Below are 17,900 nucleotides of genomic sequence, written 5' to 3' on the forward strand. Positions count from 1 at the left end.
CCCCTCCGGAATCACGAAGAGGGTGTCAGTTCTACGGAATTCTTTGGTTCTTTTTACATAAATCTTCAACACCCTCACCAAGTCCAGGTGGTGCAGCGTTTTTTCCCTCCTGTGTACTGGCGTTGGACAGAAAGAAGGCAAGACAATTTCTTCATTGATGTGAAACTTCGAGACTACTTTAGGCAGAAACTCGGGTGATGGTCTCAGTACCACTTTATCTTGGTGGAAAGTCATATAGGGGGTCTGTATAGACAAGGCCGCCAGCTCCGAGACCCTACGAATAGAGGTAATAGCGATGAGGAATACTACCTTCCAGGTCAGTAGTCGCATAGGCATCTCCTTCAGCGGCTCAAACGGTTGGTCTGTCATAGCCTCCAACACGAGATTAAGATCCCATGCTTGAACCGGGGGTTTCAACGGGGGTGTCGTATGGGCGACTCCCTGAAGGAATGTACGCACAGCCATTCTGTTTGCGATTGGCCTCTGAAACAGCACCGTCAGTGCTGACACCTGCCCCCTTAGCGAGCCTACCCTTAATCCTATTTCGAGACCCGATTTCAGTGGCCAGTATTCTGGCCACTGAAAATTGCATCGGCTGCACTCGCCGCTCCTCACACCAGGTGAAGAAACGCTTCCAGATCTGTAATAAATAGCCGACGAGGCTGGTTTCCTGGCCCGTATTATTGTCTGAACCACCTTCTCCGAGTAACCTTTTCTTCTTAACACCTCGGTTTCAACGGCCAGGCCGTCAAATGTACAGACCTGGAATCCGGGTGTAGCAAAGGCCCTTGGGATAGCAGGTCTCTTCGATCCGGTAGGTGCCATGGTGTGTCAGTCAACATTTCTATGATGGCCGCGTATCAGCTTCTTCTTGGCCAATCTGGCGCTATTAATATCGCTGGTCGCCCTTCCTGTCTGATTTTCCACAGGATTCTTGGTATGAGGGCGATTGGCTTTCCACTGCCAATTGTAGGTTGGCTACTCCTTCTGGAGTGGCAGGCACTCTGGACTTGCGAAACGAGTTCTGTGGCAGAGTCGGCACCCGGATGCCACAATCTCCTGCACCCACTTGTCGCTCACGCGACTCCACCATGTCTCCCGAAATTGGGAGAACCTGTCCCCCACCCTGATGACGCTGGGTGGGGGCGGCGCCTCATGCCACGTTCTTTGATCCCGCCGCCTTAGATGTTCCAGGTCGGGATCGCCATGCTTGTCTCGTCTTGAAGGTTGGGCCCTTCTTTGCGTCTGTCGGGGTCCTCCTAGATTGGGGCCACTGCCCTGACCCAGAACGGGACGAGAAACGCCGAAAGAACCTAAAAAACGGTTTCCTCTTCAATGGGACTTTTCCCTTTCTTGTTGGAATTTGTGGCAATGACGTGCTTTTGCCGCCCGTGGCGTCCTTTATCAGGTCATCTAATTTAGGCCCAAAGAGCCTATTTCCCTCAAATGGCAACTTTGTTAGGACCATCTTGGACGCTGAATCAGCTGACCAGTTCTTTAGCCAGAGGGTTTGTCTTACCGCGACGGATGCGGCGGATGCTCGAGCCATGAACTTAGCTGCATCTAGTTCTGCTGCGCGTACGAACTTGTTCGCCTATATGATATTGTCTGTTGCTTCCAGTAGTTCACTAGGTGGAGCGCCTGCCACAATGTCTTTCCGCAGCTGTTTGGCCCAGGCTATGGACGCTTTACTGACCTATGTGGCCGCGAAGATCGGCTGCAAGGCGGTGTCCGTAGCCTGAAACACTGATTTCATCAATGTATCCAGTTTTCTGTCTTGAGGATTAGCCAGAGTTGCCACTTCGGCTGTTGGCAACGCCGTGCCTCTAGATAGCCGTGACACTGGTGGATCGACTACTGGGGGTACCGCCCAACCCTTTTTCAGACTTCCTGGGAATGGGTATGGAAATACGTACAGGAGTTTGTATCCCCCCCCCCCCCACGGGATGGTCAGTGCGTCCGTTGCTGCCACTTGCGGATCCCGTGCTCGTTCTGCTCCACTACGTCCTCCCTGAGGTACCTTGCGTCGTCAGGGAAGCCACAGCCTGTCCGCACGTCGACCTGTCTCCAGCAGTGCTGCCCCCTATGCGTCACTGGTAAGACAGTGCGCTACTCCAGGGAGGGGGAGCCCTATGGCTGGCGGGTAACCGACGCCAGTGTGCATTGCAGGGTCGGGCCCCTTTTTCTTCACTGGGTGAGACGCCGCAGAAGTGGTGGAGACACCCCCTGCCTGCGTCTCCCCCGGGAGGCCAGTAGAGCCAGGGAAAAGCCCTGACTCCCCGGATTCCCGCGAATAGCCACGTCTGCCTCCTAGCAGACACTAAGCTAAAGACTAATTAGCTGAGTGCCTGCAGGGGGGATATAGCCAGGGGGGAGGAGCTAACACTTTTTTGCTTAGTGTCGCCTCCTAGGGCAGTGGCTATATCCCATGGTCTAGGCTGTGGCCCCCAATGATATGGACGAGAAACTCCACATACAGCGATGTCGATGGATGAATAAAAAAAATAAAATAAAAAAAAAAAAAAAAAGGAGGAAAGAACGAAAATGGGGGGGAAAAAAAAAAGCATAAAAGCGCCATCACTAAGGGGTTAAGGATTGACTTCAGCAAAATGCGAAGACTTACATGTAAAAATATGCACATCTAACATGAATTTCGATGTAAATTGACAAATTCCGCCACAAATCAGCATTACAATCCACATTTTAGGTGCGGATATCCACAGCAGAATCTTTCATGTTTGAAACACCTCTAAAAAGAGTGCCGCTTCTTCCACAGCGCCCCCCGATGCTGCCATGCAAAGATACTGCTTTGTAGCAAACATGGAAAGAGGGAGGAACATGCGGTTTTACTGTTCTATCTGTCCCTCAGGTCTCTGCAATCACCCGAGTCCGTTAGGTATTTTATTATAGGGGGAAAGAACTTACTATAAGGGCTCATTCACACAACCGTGATTTCAGCGCGTATTACGCACACGATGCACGGTCATGCGACACACAGTTAATGGAGTCAATGAAAGTATATGGACTTTAATTGATCTATTCACATTAGTGTGTAAACATTACGTGTACATATGCACGTAAAAAGAAAGAAAACAATCGCAGCATGCTCCATTTGCTCACTTCCCACGCAGCAAGAGCACTGTACTTTTGTATGGGTAGTGTACAAAGGTATAACTTGAAGCTCCTGGGCCCCAATGCAAAACCTCTAACAGGGCCCCCAACTATGATGCTTTATTCATAGTACTGGGCGCCCTATATGGAGAAGAGAGGCCTTATAAGCCCCCCCAAGGCTCCTTGGGCCAGGTGCAACCGCATCCTCTATAGTTACGCCAATGGTAGCGTAACTTGACGGCCATTGAAAGTGATTGGTAAGTTCACATAATTAACACACTGAGCGTACCAGGAACGAAGGAAGAAAAAAATTTAGAAATAAAAACGGCGATAGTTCAGCTGCCCCGCTCGCTCTATTCGGTGACCAATCAGCTTTACTCCATTAGGTTGGATTCTCCCAACCTAATACACTCCTGAGCTGCTGCAGGACCTCATAATACAAACCCCAGTTGCTGCACAAGCTAATGTACACACTTCAGCTGCTGCAGAACATCATTATACACACATAAAAGTGCAATGTAATTTAATTGCTGCAGGCCAGGAATATCACATCATCTCCCGCACAGAAGAGGCAGAGACCAGCAGACCCCAATTCACTGGGCAACGCTGGGGGTGGCTGTGATGACATACTCTGCCTACGTTATACTGCGTATCTAAGAATATAGCGTAAACCTCTAGATGACAATAGTTTAGCTCCATATTTAGTTTTCAGCTCCATCCCCACTTTGTACCGTATATACCGGCGTATAAGGCGACGGGGCGTATAAGACGACCCCCCAACTTTCACCTTATACGCCGGTATTACAATGGAGAAAAAAAAAATCATTACTCACCTCCCCCGGCGTTCTGTTGCGCTCCGGCAGGATGTCGCTCGCTCCTCGTCCCCGGCGCAGCATTGCTTTCTGAATGCGGGGCTTGAAATCCCCGCCTCCAGAAAGCTAATACACACGCCGTCAGCCAGTTACATCCATTCAATGACATCATTGAATGGCTGTGATTGGCTAAAACACACGTGGCTTCAGCCAATCACACTATTCAATGACATCATTGAATGGGTGTGATTGCTAACACACGTGCGCCTTCAGCCAATCACAGCCATTCAATGATGTCATTGAATAGTGTGATTGGCTGAAGCCACGTGTGTTTTAGCCAATCACAGCCATTCAATGCTGTCATTGAATAGCTGTACCGGCTGACGGCGTGTGTATTAGCTTTCTGGAAGCGGGGATTTCAAGCCCCACATTCAGAAAGCAATGCTGCGGCGGGGACGGGGAGCGAGTGACATCCTGCCGGAGCGCGACAGAACGCCGGGGGAGGTGAGTAATGATTTTTTTTTTTTACACTTTTTTTTTTGTATTACCGGCGCATAAGACGACCCCCGACTGCAGAGCAGATTTTTCGGGGTTCAAAAGTCGTCTTATACGCCAGTATATACGGTATCTTGGGGTTCCATCCCAAATGCTGAAAACAGTTCAGTGGGAGAGGTCGCAAGATCTCCTGCACGGTGTATATATTCGCACCTAGTTGTGCACAAATGTATACACCATACATAGCCATAATGAGACATTCCATGCAGGGTTCCTGAAAAGTTGGATGACAACTAATGGAATCCTCATTACATTGTCACTCAGCTCTTTCAGGATCCTGAATGCCAGTTACACTGTAATGCAAGACTATATTGTAAAACTTTTTTATGATTGCAGGGAGAATAAACAAATCAATTCTGGCATTGTTTTTTGTGTTTTTCTTTTTACAGTGTTGATCATGCAGCATAAATGACAATTTTTTCCGCAGGACAGTACGATTACAACGATACCAAACAAATTTCTTTGAAAGGTTTTACCACTTATTCTGCAATAAAAACTTTTTGGGAAAAGGTTTGTGTTTTTAAAATCGCTGCATTCAAAGTCCAATAAGTTTTATTTTTCCATGGACAGGACTGTGACTGTAACAAGGGGGCACTCTCTAAGGAAAGAAGGTTTTGACAACGACATAGAAAGGGGTTCTTTACTGTAAAAGCAGGGAGACTAGAACTCTCTGCCTGAGGACGTGGTGATGGTGAACTCACTAAAAGAGTATAAGAGGAGCCTGTGACATCTTTCTTGAGCGTTACAATGTTACATATTTTAGTCACTAATTACTTTAGAATGGTTGGTGATCTGGGGATGATTCAGATTGCCAGACTGCAGTTGGGGAGGATTTTTCCCCCCTTAACCCCTTAGTGACCAAGCCTGTTTGCGCCTTAATGACCAGGCCAAAATTGGAAATCTGACATGTCACTTTAACATGGAAAAACACCAAAAAGGTTTTGCATATCCAAGCGATTCTGACATTGTTTTTTTGCCACATGTTGTACTTCATTTAGGCAGAAAAAAAGACCGATAGAATGTGTTTATTTATTAAAAGTGCCAAAATTGGGAAAATTTTGAAAAAAATCGTCATTTTTTTCACATTTCCAACTGCAATATCTCAAATATGTGCAAACATAATATAGATATTTTTGCTAAGATATATATTTCCATCCGTTTACTTTATTTTGGGCGCACATTGGAAAAACTTTCGTTTTTTTTTTAACCATTTAGGAGACGTACAAATTTAACATTACTTTTCAGCATTTTGAGGAACACTGTTTTCCTACACCAAGCCAAGATTGGAAAGGCTCATAGGAGTCAAAATGATAGATACCCCTACAAATGACCCCATTTTAAAAACTACACCCCTTAACATATTCACTGAGGGGTGTCATGAGTGTTTTAACCCCACAGGTCTTTTTTAGGAGTCAATGCAATTTAGAATAGAAAAACTAAAACTTCATATTTTTGCAAATATGTCATTTTAAAGGCAGGAATTTTTTCTATAGTACACATGAAAATGAGGACTTGCACCCCAGAATGGGTAAGCCTGTTTGTCCCGTGCTCAGAAACATACCTATTGTGGCCCTAGTATTACGTCTGGATGCACAATGGGGCCCAAAATGAAAGGAGCAACCAGTGGCTTTCGGAACAGAAATTTTGCTTGAAGGAGATTTAGGCCCTATTGCACACTTGTAGAGCCATTGAGTGACCAAAACTATGGAGAACGCCCACAAGTGACCCCATTTTGAAAAGTAGACCCCTTAACGAATTTATCTAGGGGTACGATGACTTTTTTGACTTGTGAGTTTTTGAATGAATCTAAGCCAAGCCGAAGGAAAAAATTTTTTTTGGCAATTGTGTCAATTTAAAAACAGGTTTTTTGTCCAGTGTACATAGGAATGAAGACGTTCACCCCAAAATGGATACCCCCGTTTGTCCTGTGTTCAGAAACATACCCATTGTGGCCCTAATCTACTTAAAGGAAACATGGCTAGGCCTATAATGGAAGGAGCACCTGTTGGATTTCAGGGTACAACGGAATAAATTCCAGGCCCCATTGCCCACTTGTAGAGCCACTGAGTGGCCAAAACAATAGAGAACCCCCACAGTATTTGAATGAATCTAAGCAAAGCAGAAGGAAAAAATTACGATTTTCATTTTTTGGCAATTTTGTCAATTTAAAAACAGGTTTTTTTTTGTACAGTATACATAGGAATGAAGACCTTCACCCCAAAATGGATCCCCCCATTTGTCCCGTGTTCAGAAACATACCCCTTGTGGCCCTAATCTACTTACAGGACACATGGCTAGGCCCATAATGGAGGGAATGCCCGCTGGATTTCTGGGCAGAACTGAATAAATTCCAGGCCCCATTGCCCACTTATACGGAAAAAAATTTGACTTCCTAAAAATAATCTCCCCCCACCCCCCATTTTTTGGCATTCCCTAAATATCAGATAAAGGTAATAATATAAACTGCGTTTTATGTCCGAAGACAGGGGTAATTACGGAGGCTGGTTGGGTTGGGCACATGGGGCAAGAAAACCGGGTATCCCCCCTCCTCTCATGCTTTTTGGGGGGTATTTCGTAACCTCAGCGGCGGGGATGGGGTGTAAAAAGTGGCGCTCTGTGAGGTTTTGTAATCTTGCTGCGGTGCAGCGGTCTCACACAGAAGGCGCTCAGCAAGCTGCTCCTGGAACTGCATGAAGGCGAGCGTTCCAGGGGCTTCTTGTAAAATACGTATTACAGGTAGCGGTCTGAATAACCCCAGGCTCACACAGCGGTATGCGGAATCTGCTTGTGGAGGCCCGCAGCGGATCCCAGCTGTGAGCCCGGCTGTGACCCGGCGTACGGCCGCGTAATGTACTGCGCATAACTGTCTACTCACAAAGGCGGTCATGCGCAGTACACCGTTGTTTGTTTATATTTCCCGCGCCGTCGCTTAGAGATGACCCGGGTACCCGCAGCCCGTACACAATGTGTTTGCACATGGGCTGCGGGTATAGCCGCGGTCATAGAGCACAATGGGCTCTAGGTCGCGGATATCCGCGGTAAAATATAGCATGCCGTGTTCTGTTTCTGCGAGTGGATTCCGTAATTCCGACCCGCTAATTGGGGGGAATTGTGTGATCCAATGCATGCGATTGATCTGTGGATTACCGCTGATCAAGCGCATGCAGAGCCCATAATTCCTCTCCGGTCATGTGTGATCGGCCTAATGTTAGATCGCTACTTTATCATGTGACCGGGGACCGCTCAACGAGGCCGCCCGTCACTGCTCCAAGCACTCGGCGACCGTTGGTCGGTGGGAGCAAGGAGATTTAAGATTTCCTGGGCTCCCTGGCTCCTGCGAATGTGTCCGGCATTTTGCCGGCGGGCGCATGCGCAGCAGCCGGAAGGGTCCATGGAGGATAATCGCATCTGGATTCAAATGTGGAAGCCTCCGAGAAGATGTTTCATCTCCTCTCACTGATCGCATCGGTGAGGGGAGATGAAACTTCCACTTTTTAAAGAACTTTTACCTGATCGCCATTATGCATTGGATAACGGTGATCACGTGACCAGTAACCGCATACCGCGGCTCCCCGTGACATCTCCAGGCTCTTGGCTACCTTTGCTAGCCAGGAGCAGGGAGATTTTAAATTTCTTGGGCAATATTTCACTTTTGCGCATGCGTTCGCCATCATGCTGACGGGCGCATGCGCAGAAGCTGGGGTAAGGTCCACGGATGAACATCCCATCAGGGAACAAATCCGGGGACCTTGAGTACGTAATTTCATCCCCCCTTACAGATATGATCCGTAAGGGGAGATGAAACGTTAACTTTATAAACTTTTAACTTTTTTTTTTTTTACTTTTTAACTTTATATGATCACCGTTATCCGATGGATAACGATGATCATATGACTGGAAACCACATACAGCGGTCCCCAGTCATATCTCCCTGCACTCGGCTAACTGTGACAGCCGGGTGCAGGGAGATTTTGAATTTGCCGGGCTCGCCGGTCTTCTGCGCATGCGCGCCACATCGGCACATCGCAGAAGCCAGCGGGGGGCTCGGAGACCGGCCGGAGGACATGGAGGAAGCGGGGTGAGTATTTTCACCTTCCCTCATGGATCCAATCCATGAGGGGAGGTGAAACTTTACTTTTTTGAACTTTTGTGCAGTTTTCCGCGATCGCCGTTATCCCATGGTACCGGGGACGGCTCACCGCCGCCCCCGCTGACATCTCCTGCCTCCCGGCTACCTACAGGAGCCGGGAGATTTTAAATTTCCCGCGCCGCCGGGCCTTCTTCGCATGCGGCTGACGTAATGCCGCCTGGCGCGCATGCGCAGAAGGATGGCTACGGGGCCCGGAGCATCGGGAGAGCAGGGAGCAGCGTGCCGGACCCGGGTGAGTAATTTTGTAATGTTTTTTTCAACTTTTATTTACTTTTTTGCGATCGGCGCTATCCATTGCATAGCGCCGATCGCAATGCCCGGGGGGAGGGGGGGTGTCCGTACAGCCCGGGATGACAGCTCCATGCTGTCAGCTACCTGCGGACACCGACAGCATGGAGCTGTAACGTCCAGAGCCCGAGGGGCTTTATTCTCTGCAGAACATGGTTTTACGTCCTCAGAGAATAAAGCCCATTTCGGGAGGATGTAAAAACACTATGGGCTGGTCGTTAAGGGGTTAAATAGGGAAAATTGGCTCCTACCTCACTGGGTTTTTTTTGTCTTCTTTGGCTGAACTAGATGGACATATGTCTTTTTAGGGCCTTACATATTATCTTACGTATTTAAAAGGGTCTGCCATTGACTTGCAAGAATGCTGCCATCCAATAGGTGGCACTGCAGGGGTCTTGTTCCATCTTCCTTATTTTCACTCTTGCTAAAACGCATCTTTTAAGTGGTTAACAGGCCTTCAAAAAAGGCAAAACTTGATTAACTTGGATCCTTCTACACTGTCTAAAAGTTAGTGCAAACTTAGACTAGACCATCGCACAGGGTTTCCGCTGAACGCTAAATCTGTAGAATTCTTAAACTAGTTTTAAACTCTAGTTTAAACCACCTACTACTTTGCTTAGTCCACGCCAAAACGTTGGTGCAATTTGCCGAAATTTGGTGCAATTGAGGCCGCATTTCTTTAACTTGAAAGAACACCTTTGTGTTTTAGAAACGTTTGGACTATTTTTTTGCTGTGTCTAACATAAGTGTGGTGCAAAGCATGTGACAGTTTTCTGATATAATTATCAATAGTAAATAATCCCCACTGTGTATCTTCAGCATTCAGACAAAAAAAAATGTGACTTTTTAGGCTGACTACCCTGTTCCCTGAAAATAAGCCCCAGCATGATTTGAGGATTCTTGAACCATTAGCCCTACTCTAAAATTAAGCCCTAGTTAGTTAATAAAAAAGTAAAAATTTAAATGTCTAGGCAGCTATACATGTAAAAAGTGAAATCTTTTGGAGCAAAATATAAGACACGGTCTTATTTTCAGGGAAACAGTGTATATCAACTAAATATTACCCCACCATTAAATACAAGGATTTTATAGAGATGAGAAGACATAAAAACGGCTTGCAATCTACACGCTGTAAAAAAACAAAAAAAAACATCTGGTGAAGAATTGGTTGCTTTATGGCAAACTTTTAGTGCCAATCTTGGCACATGTCGCATTTTAAGTAACATCTGATCTGATAACACCCACCCACTTCTGGAGTGTAGTACAAAGCGTGCTTGAAAGACATAAATGTGGTGCAGAGTAAATAAGCCAGTATTTTTGAAAAAACAGCCCAAATTTTGGCACATTTAGGTCATGTTTAGGATTCAGTTTTCCTACTCCATTATAAACACAGGAAACTGAATGGCCTGACCGAACTGTTCAGCTTTATGATAGAACTGAACAGACCACAGTGACTATAATGGAGTCCGTTTCAGTGCTCTTCAGCCGGTCCAGCTGCAGTCCTACAAGAGTACAACATACTTCTTCACCTGTAGATATTCCTACACAAATGTGTCAATTTCATTTTCACAATATCCGTCTCCTCCTCCATCTGGCAGCTGAAAATACAATCCCTTCCTACTTTTCATGCAAGAGGAGTCTTCTTTAGCTATAGTGCAGGGTAAGCAGAAAATAGTTTCTATTGGCTACTTTGCCATGAACAGAGGATCATGAAGCAGAGAACCAGCCGTGGGTACAATTCCTGAGCACTCCGTGTTCACACCAGGCAAATCCAACATGTGTTTTACAACAGGATCTATGGCAGGAAGCGGAGGCAGACACGGATTTCTGTGATTAATTTGCCACAGATCTGCATGAGGTTCAGACTCACAGTCATCCAAAGGGACTAATCCGCAGTTTTCCTGTGTCGAATAGGAGACATTGACGCACATTTTTCTTGCAAGCTTTTTTTTTTAATCCCAGAAAAAAAAAAGTTGTGCAAGTGGATCTGATGGCGATTAAGGCATGGAATTCGTAAACTTAGCAGCACTTGAACCGAAAGCTTCTACACATGTTCAACACCAGGTGGAGCCACAATACATAAACCTCCTCAGAGGCAGAAGTGTCTAAGTGATTCTGCACTATGATAAGTTTGGTGCATCTGAACGTTATGTTCCCATGAGGCATTAATGGGGCAGAACATCTGCAGTAGCAGCACAGTGTCTACCAAACCCCATTCATATTCCAAATCGGCAGCAAGTCAGTTTATACTGCAGAATATGTTGGCGCTATATAAATAAATATAATAATAATATCTCCTTTGTGCTGAACAGGGTGAATTCTGCAGCAGATTTGTACGCAACACATGCAGATTTTGCTACAGATTAATCTAGAATTTTCCGCTGTGGATGGACGTATCATTAGACTGCCACGTCTGAACTTACACTACTAGTGAAGTTGCACCATTGTGTAATCTTTCTCAACGCAACTGCACAACCTTTTTGAAGTAATTGCATTAGAAACAGGCGGAACACCATATTTATCAAAGTTCCTCCATCACAGAAAGAAGAGACGTTGAAAATCAAGCGTTACGTCCAAGCTGCGACTAGACCGGCGCAAACAGGGAAAAACCACAAATCAAACTACTAACGACCACTTGTCTTAAAAGGGTTGTCCCACGCCGAAACGGGTTTTTTTTTATTCAATAGGCCCCCCGTTCGGCGCGAGACAAACCCAATGCATGGGTTAAAAAAAAAAATGTTTAGTACTTACCCGAATCCCCGCGCTGCGGCGACTTCTTACTTACCTTACCAAGATGGTGCACCGTTGGCTCTGTGCAGTCCATTGCCGATTCCAGCCTCCTGATTGGCTGGAATCAGCACACGTGACGGGGCGGAGCTACGAGGACCAGCTCTCCGGCACGAGCGGCCCCATTCACCAGGGAGAAGACCGGACTGCGCAAGCGCATCTAATTGGGCGATTAGATGCTGAAATTAGACGGCACCATGGAGACGAGGACGCTAGCAACGGAACAGGTAAGTGAATAACTTCTGTATGGCTCATAATTAATGCACGATGTACATTACAAAGTGCATTAATATGGCCATACAGAAGTGTATAACCCCACTTGCTTTCGCGGGACAACCCCTTTAATGTATGTGTGCGAGTGCTTCTCATGCTCCGCCCCTGCTGATGTCATTGCTCCGCCCCCTGCTGACGCCATTGAAGGTCCTACAACATAAATAAAACACAGAGTCTGACCCACAGAATAACAACACAGTTAGGGCTCTTGGAAGGGGAGGACAAAAATAACACACTGAGAATACAACTAAGCCGTTATTATCTCAGAAGACACAACTCAGCAGTCCAGACAGAAGACAACAACCTACTACCATCACAGAGATCGGGTGAGCTATAGGACCTGTGGTGATGTCACTGCTGTGGGAGGAGCCAAGCTGTGTGTGTGATGGGTGGGGTGTAGTAAAGCGGTGTGTGTGTGTATGTACCATGTAGCAGAGCTGTGCGCCACCAGAATCACTGGTACTATAATTTCCCACACAACTCAGCAATCCTGACAGAACATACTGACCTAACGTCACCACAGAGATCCGGTGAGCTGAAGGACCTGCTGTGATGTCACTGCTGTGGGAGGAGCCAAGCTGTGTTAGTCTTGTGTGATAATCAGGCTACTGTGAGTGTGATGTGCCACCAGAAACACTGGGGCTCTAATGTCCTAATAATTACTAGTAGCTTTTATATTATTCATCTGTCTAGGCTGCGACATAATATATACCGCGAGCAGCTGAAGTGTTTGTTAGGCCGCTCTCTCAATAGCGGTTTTTACTGAATTTAGCGAGCTGATTGAATGCTGTACTAAGCCGCCATTCATTTCAGTGGGGCTTCTCATAGGAGCGTTTAAGCGCAGCAATTCTAACGCTGCACTTTTTGACCGTTATCTGTTTAATTTTAGTGAGTTTCAACGATTTTAAATGCAATGCGTCGCCCACTGACCTGAATAGAGAATATTTTTCACGCTGTAAAAAACAGTGTAGAATACAGTTACAGCGTTTTACAGCGTTTTAAAATACAGGTTGCTATGGTTGGGTCAGTTCTGACATCAGCAGCTTGCTTGGCTGCATTTTTACCGCGCTGAAAACGCAAATAGGCAGCTGCATTTTACCGCAATTTCATGCGGTATTTTCGAATGCCTACTACTACTAATGTATTTACTAGCTTTTAACACACCCCATCATTGTGATGGGTGATGAGGTGCGTTAGAAAGCGCTAAAATGCACGAAAATACAGTAGACAGCGCTTGAAGATCGCAGCGTTAGAAACACTGCATTCGATCGCTAGTCTGCGAAGCCCTGTTGAAAGCAATGGAAGTGTTGCACTGCAATTGGCCCAGTGTTTGAAACACAGGGCTAATCATTGTAAAAAGTGGGCTGTATGAAAACAGCCTTAAAAACGCAGTTAAATGCTGTCAAAAACGCACCACAATGCAGCTGAGCACGCAGTAAAACATAGCATTTTTATAAAAATGCTGTGTGAGACTGGCACAAGGCTGCCCTCACACATGCGTTCACAAAATGCCACGTCCGAACCCACAGCGCTTATCACGATTTTGTGCGCCGGTTTCAAACACATGATGAGGTGCGTTAACAAGTGCTAAAACATACGAAAATAGAGCAGACAAAGCTTGAAAATCACGCTAGCCTGTAAGGCCCCAAAGAAGTCAATGTAGGCGCTGTGCCACGATTAGTGTGGCGTTTGAAAAGCCACAGTTAAAAGTGGGCTATGAGAGCGCGACCTTGGGTGCATTTACAAATTGCGGATTTTTGTGCAGATCTGAGGTACATTTCACACTTTGTAGTGCTGGGGTCCTAGGTTCTAATCTCAGTGAAGGTAACATCACCATTGAAAATCTCCACACAGCAATCATCCTTTGTCAGATTTGAACCTACGACTCCAGCACTACAAGGAAGCAGTACTAGCCAATTAGCCACCATGATTTTTTTATTTCCAGAGAAATAAAGAACACAAAGAGGACATAAAGGGCCAATACAGACGTCAACCTTAGTCAGACTTTGAACCTACAACTCCAGCACTGCAAGGTAATAGTGCTAACCACTGAGCCACCATGCTGGTTCTTTCATTGCCAAAGAAATAGAAGAGCAAGAAAAATAAAACACAAAGAAAACAAAGATCCAATACTGTCATCACCCTTGGTCAGTGCTAACATCTGCACCACCATACTTGTGCTATCACTGCCAGAGAAAGAGAAGTGCAAGAAGACTAAACACGAAAAGTACATAAAACTAAAATAGACATCACCCTTTAGATTGATTTAGTTAGTTTTGAACCTACAACTCCAGCACTGTAGGGCAACGGTGCTAAGGACTGAGCCACTATACCTGGGCGCTCTTCTTTCTTCTCTGGAGGAGGAGAACAAAAAACACAAAGAGAAGATACAAAGTTCACGCAGATGTTGTCTTTGGTCAAATTTGAACCTAGGACCCCAGTGCAGCAAGGGGACAGTGGTAATGACTGAGCCACCAGGCTTTTGTTACGTCTTCCTCGTTCACAGAAGGAAAAGCAGAACGTGAAGAAGATCTCCTGCTCCGAAGAAAGAAAAAGTTTGTTGGCTCAGTGTTTACACTGGTGCCTTGTACCATTGGGTCTCTAGGTTCACATTTGACTATAGACAACACCTGCACGGAGGTTGTAAGTTCCCGCTGTGTTTATTCTTCTCAAGTATGGTGGCTCAGTGGTTAGCACTGTTGCCTTGTAGTACTAGAGTTGAAGGTTCAAATCTGACTAGGGTTTATGTCTGTATGGGCCCTTTATGCCCTCTTTGTGTTTATTCCTTTTGCTCTCAATTTCTCTGGTAATGAAAGAACCAGCATGGTGGCTCAGTGGTGACTTTCAGTTCTCAAGTCGTAGGTTCAAGTCTGAGCAAGGATGAGGTCTGTATAGAGTTTTTCTAAGTTTATGTTGTCTTTGATGGGAGTTGCCCCAGAACCCCCCAGCACTACAAGACAACAGCGCTAACCACGTTCATTGATGAACCGCCAACACCTAATTATGTACAACGAAATACAGAACAACTCTCCCCAAACCTCCAGGAACATCGGGGATAACAAAGTGACATTATGTATTCACACCATCATACGGCATATTATACTAACTGTACAGAAGAGCGCAATAAGGGCTCATGCCCACGGCCGTGACGGGCTCCGCAGGCAGAATCCGTCACAGCGCTCCCCCCAAAGACCCCATACTCACCTCCGGATTCGCTGTGAAGCTTCCGCATGACGCGTCGGCAGCGTCATATGATGCAGTGGGCAGGGCGCGTATTCATGCTATACTTCCGCTGTGCTACAGCGGAAGTATAGCGTGACGGGCGGCTTCCATTAACTACAATGGAAGCCATCCGCGCGTATTCCCACGACAAATAGGACATGCCGCGGGTAATTTCACACTGCGGAATTCCACTATGGAATTCCGCAGCGTCAACATTAGGTTCAATAGAATCTAATAGCTGCGGTGAAACGCGGCAGAAATCCGGCCATGGGCATTAGCCCTAAAGGCCTTGCAGACATAGTGGTGGCGATAAGGCCGCTCTCACACCGGTGTAGGGGTCAGTTCATGGTTTCCGTCTTTCGAGGAGAGAAACTGAAAGAAAACTTAGGAAAATAAACAAATCCGTATCTTTCCCCATTGACTTCAATGAAGTTTAAAAAAAAAAAATAAAAAAAAATAACGAAAAAAGTAAAATGCTTCCGCTCCGTCAGGTTTCTGTTTTTTCGGTCACAAATAAAATAGTGCAGTCTGCTTGCACATCTGCGTCAGCGGTTCCATTTTCCTGCTCTGTTTAGAACCGAATGACCGCCATTGACTATTACTGGGTTCGTCCGGTTTCCGCTCAGCTCCCGGCTTTTTCCCCAGAAGAAGAGAAAAAAAAAAAAAAGGGTGTTGATCACAGCGCCATTTCTTCCGGTATTTGATCCTGGATCCCGACCGAACCTCCGAACAGGAATTCCAGCGCAAAAGGTGACCGCGGCCTTACTAACATTTTACAATGTTACCTATTTCCTGGGCTATACACCCCCGCGGAGGCGGCGTCACGAGATGAACTGCGTTCGGGGGTCACTTCTCATTCATCTCCGGCGCGTTTGTACTCATCACATCTAACGCTGCAGATCCGTAATAACTCATTCATACAAAACCTGACCCACCACTGCCGACTCGCCACCTCCAGCCACAAACACAACAGGTCAGCGAGGACGCGTCTATTGTTACGCGCAGCAAGCGATGGAGCCCCAGACGGATGACGGAGCGCAGCGGCCCGCCAGCCCCCTCCCCTCATGACAGATCAGTCATAAACCCCCTGACAGAGGGGCAACAAAGAGCTAACGGCAACTTACTGATGTGTCCAGAGCCATGGGGCAGCCGGTCCACTCACAGCCTCATCCTCCAGTCCTCAAGAGGTTCTGCAGCAGCTGCCCTGAAGCATGAGAACGGACGGTGCAGCAGGCCGCAGATGGGGTGATGGAGCTCGTGGGAGACAATCAACAAGCAGCACTCTCGGATCCACCTGTGCTGCTCACATGACGCAGAGAAGCACCAGGAATAGCGCTGTGAAGACGGCCGCGGACTGGAGGCACCAAGCACTGGGGAACCGCTGCTCTCGGCTCCCTTTTGTTACTCCGCCGTGCACAGCGGAGCGCACTGAACATTACATCTCACTGGATAATCCCGTCTCATCCGCCGCCGCCGGGACTTGAGTTCCCCTGCCGCAGCCTCTCTGGTGTCCGCCGTCAGCCGCTGCGGCTCCCGGCCTGAAGTGCAAGCTTACAGAGCAGAAGATGCGCGATCATCGACGCCGCCGAGCGCTACTCCCCCTCCCTCTCACACACCGAGCCGAGCCGAGCCGTGCCGTCATCCCAAGCCCCTGCGCTCCACCCACCGACTGCTCTGTCAGCCGGGACAGCCCCCGAACGCGCTCATTGGCTAGGAGCAAGACCCTCCTTCTGTTTGCCGTTTGTCTTACGGAGAAGGCGATGTGGTATCATGGGAAATGTAGTCCACCTAGCCCTGACGGGACTATTCTAGTGCTTTGTAGATGAGTTCCAAAAACTACATGTCCCAAGAGCAGACAGCTCTCCGGTGCGGTAAAAGCCGCTGTCTCTACTCCCTGCTACTGCGCGCAGCCTCCACGGATGTAGGAGGCGGGTTGGGTGTAGACTGCTGCTTGGAAGTTTGTGGTGACGGGTGAGTTACAATAGGTTCCCGTGGTTGTCGGTCCTGCTCGGTTTTCTCAGCTTTGCTGAGTGATACATCGGGGCTCTGTGTGTTATGGCTTGCACTTGCTGACTACACTATAGAGGAATTCATAATATAAAGTCTGTGCTGTTCGCAGCAACCAATCGGGGAGCAGTTTAGATTCTCCAACAGTAGAATACGAGATGCAGTCTGCTCTGTTATTGGCTTTTACTTGCAAACGAGAAGAAAGGACATAAAAGGGTAATGTCAGGTCACCACCAGGGGTGCCGCTGTGATGGCAGTAAGACTTCTGGAGCCTCATGTACCTACTCCATTGTATAGCATCCTGCAGTGCCCCGGGCACCACTTCTCCTCACTTATCTCTTTACTGGCTGCAGGCGGTTTCTAGCTGCTGTTGAGGCTTCGGCTATTCTGGGGAGTCTTATAAAGGTTCTGATGTCCCGCTTGGGGGGTTGGGATCACGGTGGTGGTGTAGTTGGAGCTCCCACCTGGGTACATCACAGTGAACAGGTTGGGGGCTGGTGGTCTGGCTGCTGCTCTCCGCTGCGGTGGTCTCCTTTAAGGGAATCCAAGGAATCGAGCACTTTAACTTAAAGGGGTTATCCCGCGGCAGCAAGTGGGTCTATACACTTCTGTATGGCCATATTAATGCACTTTGTAATGTACATCGTGCATTAATTATGAGCCATACAGAAGTTATTCACTTACCTGTTCCGTTG

General features: G+C 47.2%; 2 protein-coding genes across 4 annotated transcripts in view; one reads left to right on the top strand and one right to left on the bottom strand.

Annotated features, from left to right (window-relative positions):
- ARID4B (AT-rich interaction domain 4B) overlaps positions 1-16,855 on the bottom strand; it is a 258,458-nt gene extending 241,603 nt beyond the window's left edge. For all 3 annotated transcript variants that reach the window (XM_066596005.1, XM_066596006.1, XM_066596004.1), the window contains exon 1: positions 16,323-16,855. The gene's annotated coding sequence lies outside the window, so the exon portion shown is untranslated. The remainder of the gene's footprint in view (positions 1-16,322) is intronic.
- A 202-nt stretch (positions 16,856-17,057) lies between these two features.
- GGPS1 (geranylgeranyl diphosphate synthase 1) overlaps positions 17,058-17,900 on the top strand; it is a 36,604-nt gene continuing 35,761 nt past the window's right edge. Inside the window, exon 1 of the mRNA XM_066596007.1 lies at positions 17,058-17,169. The gene's annotated coding sequence lies outside the window, so the exon portion shown is untranslated. The remainder of the gene's footprint in view (positions 17,170-17,900) is intronic.

This window comes from Eleutherodactylus coqui, chromosome 3 (genome assembly GCF_035609145.1).
Source record: "Eleutherodactylus coqui strain aEleCoq1 chromosome 3, aEleCoq1.hap1, whole genome shotgun sequence".
NCBI classification, from domain to species: domain Eukaryota; kingdom Metazoa; phylum Chordata; class Amphibia; order Anura; family Eleutherodactylidae; genus Eleutherodactylus; species Eleutherodactylus coqui.